Source organism: Protopterus annectens, chromosome 6.part0 (genome assembly GCF_019279795.1).
Source record: "Protopterus annectens isolate FY-2018-M chromosome 6.part0, PAN1.0, whole genome shotgun sequence".
Taxonomy (NCBI): domain Eukaryota; kingdom Metazoa; phylum Chordata; order Ceratodontiformes; family Protopteridae; genus Protopterus; species Protopterus annectens.
Genome location: NC_056737.1, coordinates 176762337 through 176775341, shown reverse-complemented (window position 1 = coordinate 176775341; position 13005 = coordinate 176762337). Strand labels below are relative to the sequence as shown.

At 37.4% G+C, this 13005-nt stretch overlaps 1 protein-coding gene across 1 annotated transcript in view; it reads right to left on the bottom strand.

Annotated features, from left to right (window-relative positions):
• Positions 1-13005, bottom strand: part of TMEM63C (transmembrane protein 63C) — a 2716247-nt gene that overhangs the window by 1876020 nt on the left and 827222 nt on the right. The window lies entirely within an intron of this gene.

Sequence of the window (13005 nt, the reverse complement as noted above, 5' to 3'; positions counted from 1 at the left end):
GGTATTTGAAGTATCAGAAACCGTGTCTCTGTTATGTAACTTGATCCAACATTCAGTCAAACAAGCAAATTCTGCTTTAATAAAATGAATTTCAGCAACAAATTCCACCATTTCCAGTGTATGAAAGCTCACATTGGGGTTTCATACCTTTAGCAGATCCCTCTGTGACAAGTACCAAGCCTTGGAAATGCAGGAAACCAAATACCAATACAACAAGGGAAAAATGCATGGAAAATAAACTTGTAACCTAAAACTGCATGCAGTCTGGGCAAGTCAGAAGGAACACACTGCACCCGAGGAAATTACCAAATTCCGTGGAGGGAACCAGGCAAAATCCAATGCAAATGATACCAAGCTTCAATAAAAAGGAATAAAGAGTTACTGAGAGTGTTAGGGTTGAAATTTTTTTTGAGGGGGTTGAATTTTTGGCCAGCACGTTAGATTTCTTTAATGGCTGGCTAAAAAGTTTTAGGGTTATGTTTATTACTGTTCTGAATGTTAAGGTATAATTTTGTTGTCGTCATTTATTTGCGTTTTAATATGGTTGCAGAGGATTCTGACGTTTTCATGATATTGTGGCATTTTATATTTTTGCCATTCCTTCCATACATTTTCTCTATCCTACATTAGCATTCTACTCTTTATAAATAGCTAAATTGCTATTATTTGTTTTTAGTCACTTCCTTCAAGGGTTGTGTGTATTTGGTGTGGGGTCTTTAAGAGGCTTTAAGGCGGGCCATATGACTTAGAGAAAGTTATTTAAGATAATGTGCACTGTTTTTAATTATCTGATGAAGTCTTGGGGTAACCAGGACAAAAGTGCTTATTTATTTTTTACAGAGTTTTGCACATTTTACAGAATGAGTTGGTTTATTAATAAAATCTACGTTTTAAAGCTGTTTGGAGCTGTGGGTTATTATAAACCACCTTCATTGTTGGTCCAATGGTTCACAAAAAAACAAAAATTATCTAGGTTCTACTTAGCAACCCTAACATCTGTGGGGGGAGGGGCAGCAAGCTATAATTGTTGTCTCTTACAGAAGGGTCAGGATTGCTATGTCACTTTGTAGACACCCCTCCCTAATGGAGTCAGTGAGGAGAGGAGTCACTGGCAAACCTTCATCAACTATAGAAGAAATGCACTGGCATACATGTCCAGTGTGGTGACATCTTTGCACACTGTGCACTGACTGGAAGAAGATGTGGTTAAAAAATCTAATGAAGAGAAGTCCTTTCAGTCCCATATTAAAAAGACAATCATCAGCCCACAGACAGCTTTCACCCATGTAAGGGGAATAAATGGAAATCAGTAACATCTGTTATGAGCTGTGACCACATGAAATCAGCAAGGAGCATCAAACCCCACAAAATGCAGGTGTTCCTTTATAAATCCTGACATTTTAAATTGCCTAAATCTGAACATGTTTAATATTTTTTCCATCCTAACGAATGATCCCTCACTCAGAGACACAGCGTAGCAAAGCTTTCAAAGCATATCATATAGTATCACTGTTTTCAATTCCACTTCTTTTGACCAAACGTGCTTAACTGTGATTACTGACTGCCACATGACTGCCACGAATAAACACGTCATTCTTCCTACAACTTCCACTTTCACCATGTGTACCTCTCCCTAGAATTCTTCCTGGCAGTATAGTCCTTCACAGCTCATTTCATTAAATTAAAGCTGTCATGCATTTCACCAGTCCAGTTTTTCAAGTCTAGTCACATCACTTCTATGAGAACCACCCCTTCTTTCTAAGTGCACTGCTAAGTTTGCTATGAATGTACTAAAAAGATTAGTGTCAGCAAAAATCCGGATAGTGTCCTATTAGTAGTTCTTCTTTCTTCTCACTATACCAGCATGTACATTATTCTACTACAGCAGCATGTACATTATTCTAACTAGGTTAAGTTTTACACATACCCAATCATTTCTTCTTGCAAACCTAAATGGATTTAAACTGTATTTTTCCTACCTAGTGCTGTACTCTCTCTCCTATTTCCAATGTTTGAATCCATTAGACCAGTAAGGTTTGGTGCAGTTGCACTTTACATAGATCTCAACCTATCAGTGCAAGAATCAGGGATAATGCCAAAAAATAATGTGGGAGAAAAACTCTCAGTGAGGGACAGATTTTAAGTATCGGTCTTGTATACTGAGAATGTTGCTAGAATATCAAGTTTTGTATTAGCCTGCATTTTATGAAAGATATGAAGCCTGAAACTCAAATGTCTGTCATTACTTAGTGACTGCAGTCCTTAGCCATTTGCCAGAAAATTACACATTTTATGAGAAACAGACCAAAAATGTGTGGTGAAATCAGGGACAAGCTGCAAAATCACTAACAGATGAGAAAAGAAATCTGTATGTCCCAGCATTCTTGATGTTTACAGCATACCTCTTAAATGTCCCTGATTTTGACCCAAATTTTAGCTCAGTCCCTCTTAATCCCTCCTAAAACTGGTGACTTTTGGAGGAAAGGTAGTAAACTACACTTAATAAATAATGACAATAATTAAGAATGATAAACTTCTTTTATATCAGCAAATGTACATCAAATCTTCACATTCTCTTATTCGGTCAATGTCTCAAGATAATAGTACTAATATTTTAAAAGTGTCCCTGATTGTCTCTGATATTTTTCTAGATGTCTCCCTGATTCTGTTGACATCTGCCCCTGATTGGTTGAGAGCTATGGTTTATAGTAGCATAAAAAAGATTGCACACTGATTATTTTGCATGTGTAAAGTATGTTTGCTTTGGCTTTATGTAGGAGTAACATGAATCATTTTGCTAGCAGGATGTTCTATTCTGTAACCTATAATTCTTAGATGACTAGATGCACTGTCAAAGACAAAGCTTTAAAGTGCAAACATTACTCGTGCAATGCACACATGAACCACTGACATAGTCCAAGTCTATCCTGGGACTACATGGCTGTTCTTCATACTGACTTTCATCAAATCTCTGAGGAACCACCTATTCTGAGTTTCTGCTATACACTCTGTACTTAACTTCAAGTCAAAGCTGTTTTGCCCTTTAGAGACATAACATATTACTTAGTGTCTCTGAATAGTCTGAGCCACTTTCGAAGTTCTAACCAAGGTGTGAGCTATAACCACACGTTACCTACATCAGTGCCATTTTAACACACTTATTTGCAGCACCTGTGAAACACATTTGCTTACAGCTTGCTTATTACAGAGAGCACACAGTCTCTGGCTTTACTTACTCTCACCTTTAAAACATGGCAAGTACTGAATCCAGAAATGACAATCTTTTAGAAGTCATATCAAGCTAGTCTGACTGTGACAAGTGACTCATGTTTGGAAAGCCTTTCCTGAAGTTAGCAGCCTATATTATACTGAGCAGCTGTCAGTTCTGTGTACTTCCACCATTACTCCTGAAAATATATATTTTTTATCCATTCTGGAAGCATTCATCTCTACTAGCATCAATGCCTGCAACATGTGACTGCAGATCTTCTGTTCGTAGAAGTGGCTTTGTGTCACTGTCAACCTGAGAGTGGCACCTTAAGGTCCTAGACATTTTTTTCACCATGTTCTATCCTCCAAGGTACAGATACTGAAATTCCTGCAACAAATTCCTAAATTCTTTCTGCAGAAACATTCTGTCATCACATACTGCCATCTTAGCTGCTCTCTGCTGAAAAAATCTACATGGTACTGCACAGGGACAGATCATCTAGCAGATGAAAGAGAATGCCCCACTGAGCCTCTGTTACTTACAATCTGCTGGCCATGCTAAGATTCTCCAGTTTAATTGCGAAGAGAGTTTTCTAGTTGTATATGCCACTATGCACTTCTATACATTATCTGATTTAGCTACAGAGCTTGCATTCCTGTCTGTTATATCTGATCTTGTCCTGTATAACTCCTTGAATCTAAGAGCCAGCAGTAACACTATATCAATCTTTTGTAAGACGCTGAAACACGGCTTAATAAAGCTTATGAAAAACATAATAATATGATAGCAGAAAGAAAAAAATTGCTGAATGTGTACACTAAATTACTCCAATTAAATCATGTAAACATTAATAAAGAAAAAAGCAGGCATAGTGAAATTCTCAGCTGGCTAATGACAATGCACACTATTATTAAAAGCTGAAGTTTTCTCCCTCAAAAGAAAAACAAATGTACAGTTTGATATCAGTACCTTGCAGCATTTGTATCCACCTTCTGTCAGCAATGTTCATAGCTTGTTTAAGCAGGTAGCTTCAACTTCTGGTTGCAAACATGAGAAGTTGTGGGTTTGCAACATCTGCAGTGTTTCTGTGTGCAGTCCCACCTCTTACATCAAGGTCATATGCTAATATGGAAGAATATCTCTAAAGGCATTCATAATCAGAAGTGACATGTTTGTTTTCTGGTGAATAATTAAAAAGACACTGAGGTGTCAAAGAGGATTACAAAACAATGCAGTAAAATTAAGAAAATCCACTTGAAACATATTTCCATGTCTACATTACCCTGTCATATTTTAATTAAATTAATGCTAATGCAGAGAAAAAAGACAGATATTGAAAGACAAGCCTGCTAACATAGACGCTTAAGTTCCAGCTGTGACATCAGTGATCCCGGACATCAAAGGGCTGGCTGGGGTAGAAAGAACTTCATGCCAATAGACATCTCTACTTCTTAGGAAGACATACAAGCGAGGGATGGGCAAGGGGATTACCACAGCTATTGCCTCCAGCACAAGCTGTTTGAAAATGAAATGAACTCCAGGATACATTTCATCTGAACATTCTTTAGGAATAAACACAGAAAAAATAGTGGAAAGGGACCCTGCCTACTTGGCACTCCTCTGACCAACACTTATCTCCTGATGCCACAGAATTTAGTCTGTTTCATGGCTAAAATCTCAGACCAGGGCACATGAAGGCACTTAAAATTTTGCCAGCAAAACTACTTTACCTTATTCCTTGTAAACATAAATTCCTGCACTGAGAGTTTGAGTGAAGTGGAGGTGAGGGGTCATACTGGAGGAACCTCTCAATGAAATGCCTAGAATTCTTATAGCAGTGTGAATCATAGCTCTCAACCTCTGTGCTCAAAAAATCTGGACAAAGCCAAAAATAATAGGGGAAGAAAGCCCCAAAAATAGGGACAAATTTTAAATACTTCTCTTATAAACTTAGAAACTTGACAGAATGCAAGGTTTTGTGTTACTATGCACTTTCTGGGGGATATGAAGTCTGAAAGTCAAATGCCTGTCATTATATAATGACGTCAGTCCTCACTTATTCGCCACAAAAATCCAGAAAACCACAAATTTATGAGGAACAGACTAAATATATGAGGGAAAAATTTGGACATTCTGTGAAAATCTGGACATTTCAGAGGTATGGTGTGGGTGGGAACAAAGGGGTCAGCTTAGAATGGGAATGATATAGCTAGGAAGCGAGTCACCCATGAAGCAATGTAATACATAATAAGTAAAACAAAATAAATAAGCAACCAAGCAAACAGATTTTTTATTCATTTACTTATTTTATTTTACATTTGTTGACCAGGATAGTCCGACTGGATACATGTCCATTTTCAGCAGAGGCCCGGGGAGAAAAGCTCCAGCTATATATTTAAAACAGAAAAACACAATTCAGAGACAGGCAAACAGGTAACAGTGCCCCTTCATGAACAAGCATATTTACAAAGTAGGAAACTGAGACAGTTTAGTGAAGTCATATTAGGAGGATTTCAGCAAGGTTCATAGTGTTACTAGTTATACAATGCTACAAATTCACAGACCACAGTGTTACATATTAAATAAAGCAGAAAATATGTAAAAACATACAGATAATAGCAAACAGGCATAAATTATTACTGTAACTGGAAGGAAGCTATGGAGTTAAGTCTGGATTGGTACAAGGGCAAAGCCAGTGCATCTTAACATATTGTTTCAGGCCATTTTTAAAGAGATTGAGGGAAGGTTCGAGAGTGAGGTTCCAGGTTCTGCCTACAAAGCTGGCAAAAAGGGAGTCCCCAGCCCAGTTGGTGGCTTTGTGTGTTTGGACCAGCAGTTTGTTGGATGACTGTAATGGCCTAGGGTTACAGTAGGGTTTTATGATGTTTTTGAGGGCAGCTGTATTTTCAGGGTGTATGAGAATTTTGTGTGCAACTATGAGCTGATTAAAAAGAAGTAGGTTAGGGAACTCTAGCCACCCTAGGAGTTTGAGGTTTTGACAGTTATGTGTTATGTTTGTAGAGTTAGTGGCAAATCTGGCAATATGGTTGCAGCAATGGGAGAGTTTGCTAATTTCAGTTTTGTTCAGATTAGAGAGAATGGGAGAAGCATATAGTTGGGTAGAAAGCAGGTGAAAGTGAGCAATAGCGGTACGTGCTGATGGGGTTAAGAAAGGCTTGTTTCTGTAGAGTGAACCAAGCTTTTGGTTTACAGTTTTGATGGTCTTATTAACATGCAAATCAAATTTAAGATTATTGTCTATTGTAACTCCCAAGAGTTTAGTGTGGGTATCTGGAAAAATGGAGGTACCGTTGTTGGAAGTTATGCAGAAGGTAAGAGGGGTGGACCGGTTAGTGGGGGAAAAGAGTAGCAATTTAGTTTTGCTGGGGTTTAAGAGCAGGTGTTGATTGGCTAACCAATGTTCAATTGTGTTAAATGTGTTTAGGGTTAAGGTTTGCAAGTCAGATGGAGAGGAGGCAGAACAGATCAGAGTGGAATCATCCACATATTGGATGCAGTGGGCTTCAGGGATGACAGTGTAAAGGTCATTGATGAAGATAGAGAAGAGCAGTGGACTTAAAATAGAGCCTTGAGGGACTCCTAGGGTAAGAGGAAGCAGAGAGGACAATTTTCCCTGCCATAATACAGCCTGTTTTCTTCCACTCAGATAGGATGTGAACCACTGAATGGCATGGTCATCCAGAGAAATGCTTTTTAGAGAGTGGATGAGTAATTGATGATTAACCATATCGAAGGCCTTTGAAAGGTCTAGAAAGAGGGCTGAAGATGCCATATTATCATTCCGCTTTTGGTTTATAGCATTTGTGAAGGAGAGAAGAGCCGATGTGGTACTGTGATTTGATCTAAAGCCATGTTGAGAGTTTGCCAACAGATTGTTCTGAGTAAGACAGTACATTAGTTGTTTATGGATGCACTTCTCCATAACTTTGGCCAATGGTGAGAGAATGGCTATGGGTGTATAATTGGATAGGTCAGTTGATCTACCCTTTTGTTGAGTGGGAGAACATGTGATGCTTTCCAGATGGAGGGAATAGTACTTTCCGACAGGGTTCTGTTTATTAGGATAGATATGGGGTATGCTGTGGCATCTGCAGCTTTTTGTAGATAATCAGCAGGGAGGAGGTCTGCGGATAGGGTCGTTGGTTTTACTTTTTGGATTAGGGATCGGCTAAGACTGGTAGAGACAGGTTGGAAGTCAAAGAGGGGATATGTAGTGGATGTGTTAGAGCATGTAGGAGTAGGTTGGCTAGGGACTGTATCGCTTCAGTGAAGAAATTATTCAAGGCACTACCAATGTCTTCTGGTGGGTTTTGACTGGAATTGGAAGGAGCTGGAGTGGTGTTTTTTCCTGGCTGAAGAAGTCGGTTAATACCTGCCCAGAACTTTTGAGGATTGTTCAGGTGTTTTTGTTTAAGGTTGAGGTAGTAGTTTTTTTTGTCTATTAGGATGGATTTTTTAGTGTCATTCCTAAGTTGACAGAACCTCAGCTGGTCTAGAGGGGATTTAATTGCACGCCAGTTGTCCCATGGTTTATTTCTAAGTTTGATTTTTGACTTGGTTTCCTTAGTAAAGCAAACCAAATTCACGCACGGTGGATCCAGTACAAGGCTCAAATCAAATGTATAAAATCACACAAAACGAGCCAGCATAAGGAGGATGGCAAGCAGAAAAATATATTTTATTGTGGCAAAATAAAATAAAGCAATTGCAAACCAGTTTCGGCCTCACAATAGCCTTCTTCAGTGCAAAAAGAAAATGTTTGAAAAATGGTGCATTCTCATGTGCCTTATATACTGAAACCTTAAAGGTATATACACAAAAAAATCCTGAAAGTATAAAATATAATGAACAATTGCTAAAAAATATATAAAAAAAATATATAAAAAGTATATATATATATTAGTCAACATATATACCTCTCTTAGGAGTCATGTGTCAAAATAAACATAACAAATTTATGTATAATCTCAATCTAATGAATCAATTATACAGCCAGCATGAATGCTTACCAAATACATTTTAGCATTCATTTAGACCAGGTTTAAACAAAGCACCCAACCTGGTAATCCATAAAGATTCCATTTTATTAAGCTTATTATGCCAGCCAGCTTTAGATATCCTAGGTAACTGAATTTTGTCAATAATGACAAACTGGAATTGTGCCGTTTTACGTATTAAAGTATGTTTGTATAAAGCATTGGCTAATTTATTTGTTCTAATGGCACTAAGATGTTCACTGATATGGAATCTCAGTGGTCTAGATGTTTGGCCTACATAAAATGAAAAGCATGTACAGGTGGCTAAATATACTACCCAATCTGTGCTGCAATTACCAAACACCCTGATCTGAAATATTCGCGAGGTGTTGGAACTGCTGAATTCTTTACTCTTAGCCATATATCTGCATGCACTGCAGTGACCAATGAACCAATTAGTGGATCACCAAACAAAGTAGTTTGTACAGATGTAGTTGGATGAAGTTTTTTATAGTATTTTATAGTATGTCAGGTGTGAATTAATTGTCCGTCCTTTACGATATGAAAATGCACATATTTCTGGTAGGATATCAGACAAAAAATCATGTGCCCGTAATATACCCCAATGGTTATTCACTATATCCCTAAACCAAGATGTATTGCTTCCAAAAGTAGTTGTAAATCTGATGGGTTGGTTTCTGGAAATATTAGAGGCACCTTGTTCATTTTTGTATTTTAAGAGCTACGACCGAGGCATCTGTTTAACCTCATTGATAGCTTGATAGCTTGATGAATACAAGATTTGTTATATCCTCTATAAGTGAATCTGTCACAAAGATCCTGTTGACATTCTTCATTGGATTTGACCGATGAGCAGATACGTTTAGTACGTATAAATTGGGATTTGGGGATGTTGTTGATGATGTGATGGGGATGGTTACTAGAGGCATGTAAAAGAGTGTTGTATTGTGGAAATTTTCTATGCACTCTTGTGGCCAGAGTATGATCCATTTGTCGAGTTATCATAACATCCAGAAAAACAATCTCTTGGTACTGCATATCCAAAGTAAAGTGAATACCCAGTGGATTATTATTCAGGTATTTGACAAACTCCTGAGCCAAAAGAGAATCTCCCCGCCACACCATACAATAATCATCTAGATATCTCCTCCAGCTATCCAATTCAGCCAAATATTTGTTATTACAAGTGTCATATATATATATATATATATATATATATATATATATATATATATCTGCTCAAAAAAGCCCATGAAGAGGTTCGCATAAATTGGGGCAAAAGAAGCCCCCATGGCCATCCCCCTTGTTTGCCAATATGGCTGACCCTCAAAGAAAAAAACATTTTTAGTTAGTACGTATTCAACCATTTTGATAAGAAAGTTGTTAAATCCTATATTATAAAGCTGAGATTGATCTAACCAAAATGCTATGGCTGAAATACCAGCCTCATGTGGAATACTAGTGTAAAGGGAAGTAACATCCATAGTGCAAAGCCACCAATCCGATTCTAACTGAGTATCCTGGATGATATTTAGAAATTCAGTAGTATCTTTGAGTCGGGACCTGACCGATGACAATAAAGGTTTAAGATAATGGGTCAGAAATGTAGATAATGGCTCCATAAGGGAGCCTTTGCCTGAAACAATAGGTCGACCAGGAGGACAAATAGGATCCTTATGTATCTTAGGTAGCAAATAAAGATACTGAGGAATGGGATCAGGCAACTTTAATTGTTGGCACGTATGTTGATCAATCACCCTCTCTTCTGTGGCAATATTCAGGAAACAATCAATAAGTGTTTTAAAATTGGGTGTGGGGTCCACTACCATGTGCGTATAGAATTTAGCATCAGACAGCTGTTTATAAGCTTCTGTGATATACATGACCCGATCCATGACCACAATTCCTCCCCCTTTACCAGCTGGCAAAATCACAATATCATGATTGGAACTGAGTTCCTGAAGCCCTTGTTGTTCCGATAAAGTAAGATTGTGTTTGATATGTTGATAACCAGAGGAAAAATGTAAATCTTTGATCACACATTCCCTGAATATGGCCACATGTTTGCCCATAGGTGGTTGGAAATTGGACTTCCCAAAATGAAAACCAGAAGAACTTTGAGAGCAGTCATGATCTGCAAAAAATATTTTTAAATTAATCAAACGACAAAAATCATTTACTTCATTCAAAAGTGTATGTTCAGAAACAAAGGAGGAAGGCACAAAATTTAGACCCTTGTTAAGAACTTTATTTTGTACAGGTGACAGTTCCAGAGCGGATATATTATGCACATTGTTAGTTATTTCATATCGTAAAGGACGGACAATTAATTCACATCTGACATACTATAAAAAACTTCATCCAACTACATCTGTACAAACTACTTTGTTTGGTGATCCACTAATTGGTTCATTCCCTTGTGGTCACTGCAGTGCATGCAGATATATGGCTAAGAGTAAAGAATTCAGCAGTTCCAACACCTCGCGAATATTTCAGATCAGGGTGTTTGGTAATTGCAGCACAGATTGGGTAGTATATTTAGCCACCTGTACATGCTTTTCATTTTATGTAGGCCAAATATCTAGACCACTGAGATTCCGTATCAGTGAACATCTTAGTGCCATTAGAACAAAGAAATTAGCCAATGCTTTATACAAACATACTTTAATACATAAAACGGCACAATTCCAATTTGTCATTATTGACAAAATTCAGTTACCTAGGATATCTAAAGCTGGCTGGCATGATAAGCTTAATAAAATGGAATCTTTATGGATTACCAGGTTGGGTGCTTTGTTTAAACCTGGTCTAAATGAATGCTAAAATTTATTTGATAAGCATTCATGCTGGCTGTATAATTGATTCATTAGATTGAGATTATACATAAATTTGTTATGTTTAATTTGACACATGACTCCTAAGAGAGGTATATATGTTGACTAATATATATATATATATATATATATATATATATATATATATATATATATATATACTTTTTATATATATGTTTTTATATATATTTTTTAGCAATTGTTCATTATATTTTATACTTTCAGGATTTTTTTGTGTATATACCTTTAAGGTTTCAATATATAAGGCACATGAGAATGCACCATTTTTCAAACATTTTCTTTTTGCACTGAAGAAGGCTATTGTGAGGCCGAAACCAGTTTGCAATGCTTTATTTTATTTTGCCACAATAAAATATATTTTTCTGCTTGCCATCCTCCTTGTGCTGGCTCATTTTGTGTGATTTTATACATTTGGTTTCCTTAGTAAGCCATGATGCAGTATTACTTTTAGTTTGGATAGTGCGTTCAGGAGCATGGGAGTTAAGGATGCTCAGGAATTTAGTTTTAAAGAATTTTACAGCTTCTTCTAGTGGTAGATGTTCGAGGACTGACCAATTAAGTGATTTGAGTTCATTATGGAATTTGATGGGATTGAAGTTTTTATTATTTCTGATGGTTTTGTATGTTGTCAGGTGGGGGGTTTCAACTGTAAGCTTAATAATGTAAGTTAGAGAGTGATCACAGAGATCATCAGGGAGGATCCCAGATTTATACAAATGGGGGTAATGATTGACTAGTACCTAATCTAAAATGCAGGCCCTGTAGTGGGTTTGCTAATTCTTGTAGGAGTGGAGATTAATTTTGTGAAACCAAATAGATTTATGTGATTGACCAAGGATTCAGCTAAGCATGCATCCCAGTCAATATTAAAGTCACCAAGGAAAATGGTTTCTTGGGGATAGGTATTGGATAACCAGTGGACAATATCTTCTAGTATGCTTATATTATTACCTGGAGGAATGTAAAACAGACAATGTTCATGGCTTTGTTATTATTAATTTGAAGTTTTGTAGTGAGGATTTCTGCATTATTAAATTGGGGCTGTTGTATGGAATCTCTATTAACAGTTAGTGTGTTTTTATACAGGACTGCTATCCCACCTCCCTTCTTAGCAGTGCGAGTCAGCTCAGTGTATGTTACATCCAGAAGGTAAAACCTCATTATCTGCTATAGTAGGTTTTAGCCAGGTTTCTGTAAGACACATTATGTCAGGGGAGTGAGCAGCTAAAAGGGCATGCAGGTTGTGAACTATATTATTTAAGCTTCTAATGTTTAAGTGAAATGTTAGGAGAAAATTACTGGACTTGTTTAGGAGTAGCATATTGGTGGTGTCGATGCCATGAGTGTTATTGTCATTAGATAAGGATGGGCCAGGGTTGGGATGAATGTCCCCATCTAGTACAAGATTGTAGTGAAGCTGAATTATGAGCTATAAGATTTTGTATAAAAGTTTAGTATGTTGTTTATTCTTGGGATTGGTATTTTGGGAATTGACAGTGTGGAACATGAAAGGGGATGACTGGTTAAATATGAAGGGGATGTTTAGATGAACTGGTTTAATTGAGAAGTTATGGGAGGTAGTTTGATCTTTTGGATAGTAAAATGCATGGTAGTATTGGTTTTTATAGGCAGCATGGAGATAAAGACTAAGCAGCAGTGGAAGCAGAGTAATTACTACTGTTTTACTGGATGTTAGCATAGGGTGAGGCCTATTAGTTTTGGGACATATTATAGCTAGTTGTGATAGGAGGTAAATGAGAATAAGTGGGCTGTGATCAGTGGAGTAGCATTTGATGGTGAGTAGAATACTGATAGGAGGAGAAAATAGGGGAGTGTGCAGGATAGTATAAAGTTAGCAGTAGTGGGGGTGGGTGGGAATAGGGGGCAGGGTGAGGCGCGAATCGAGCCCGAGCGTAGAGAC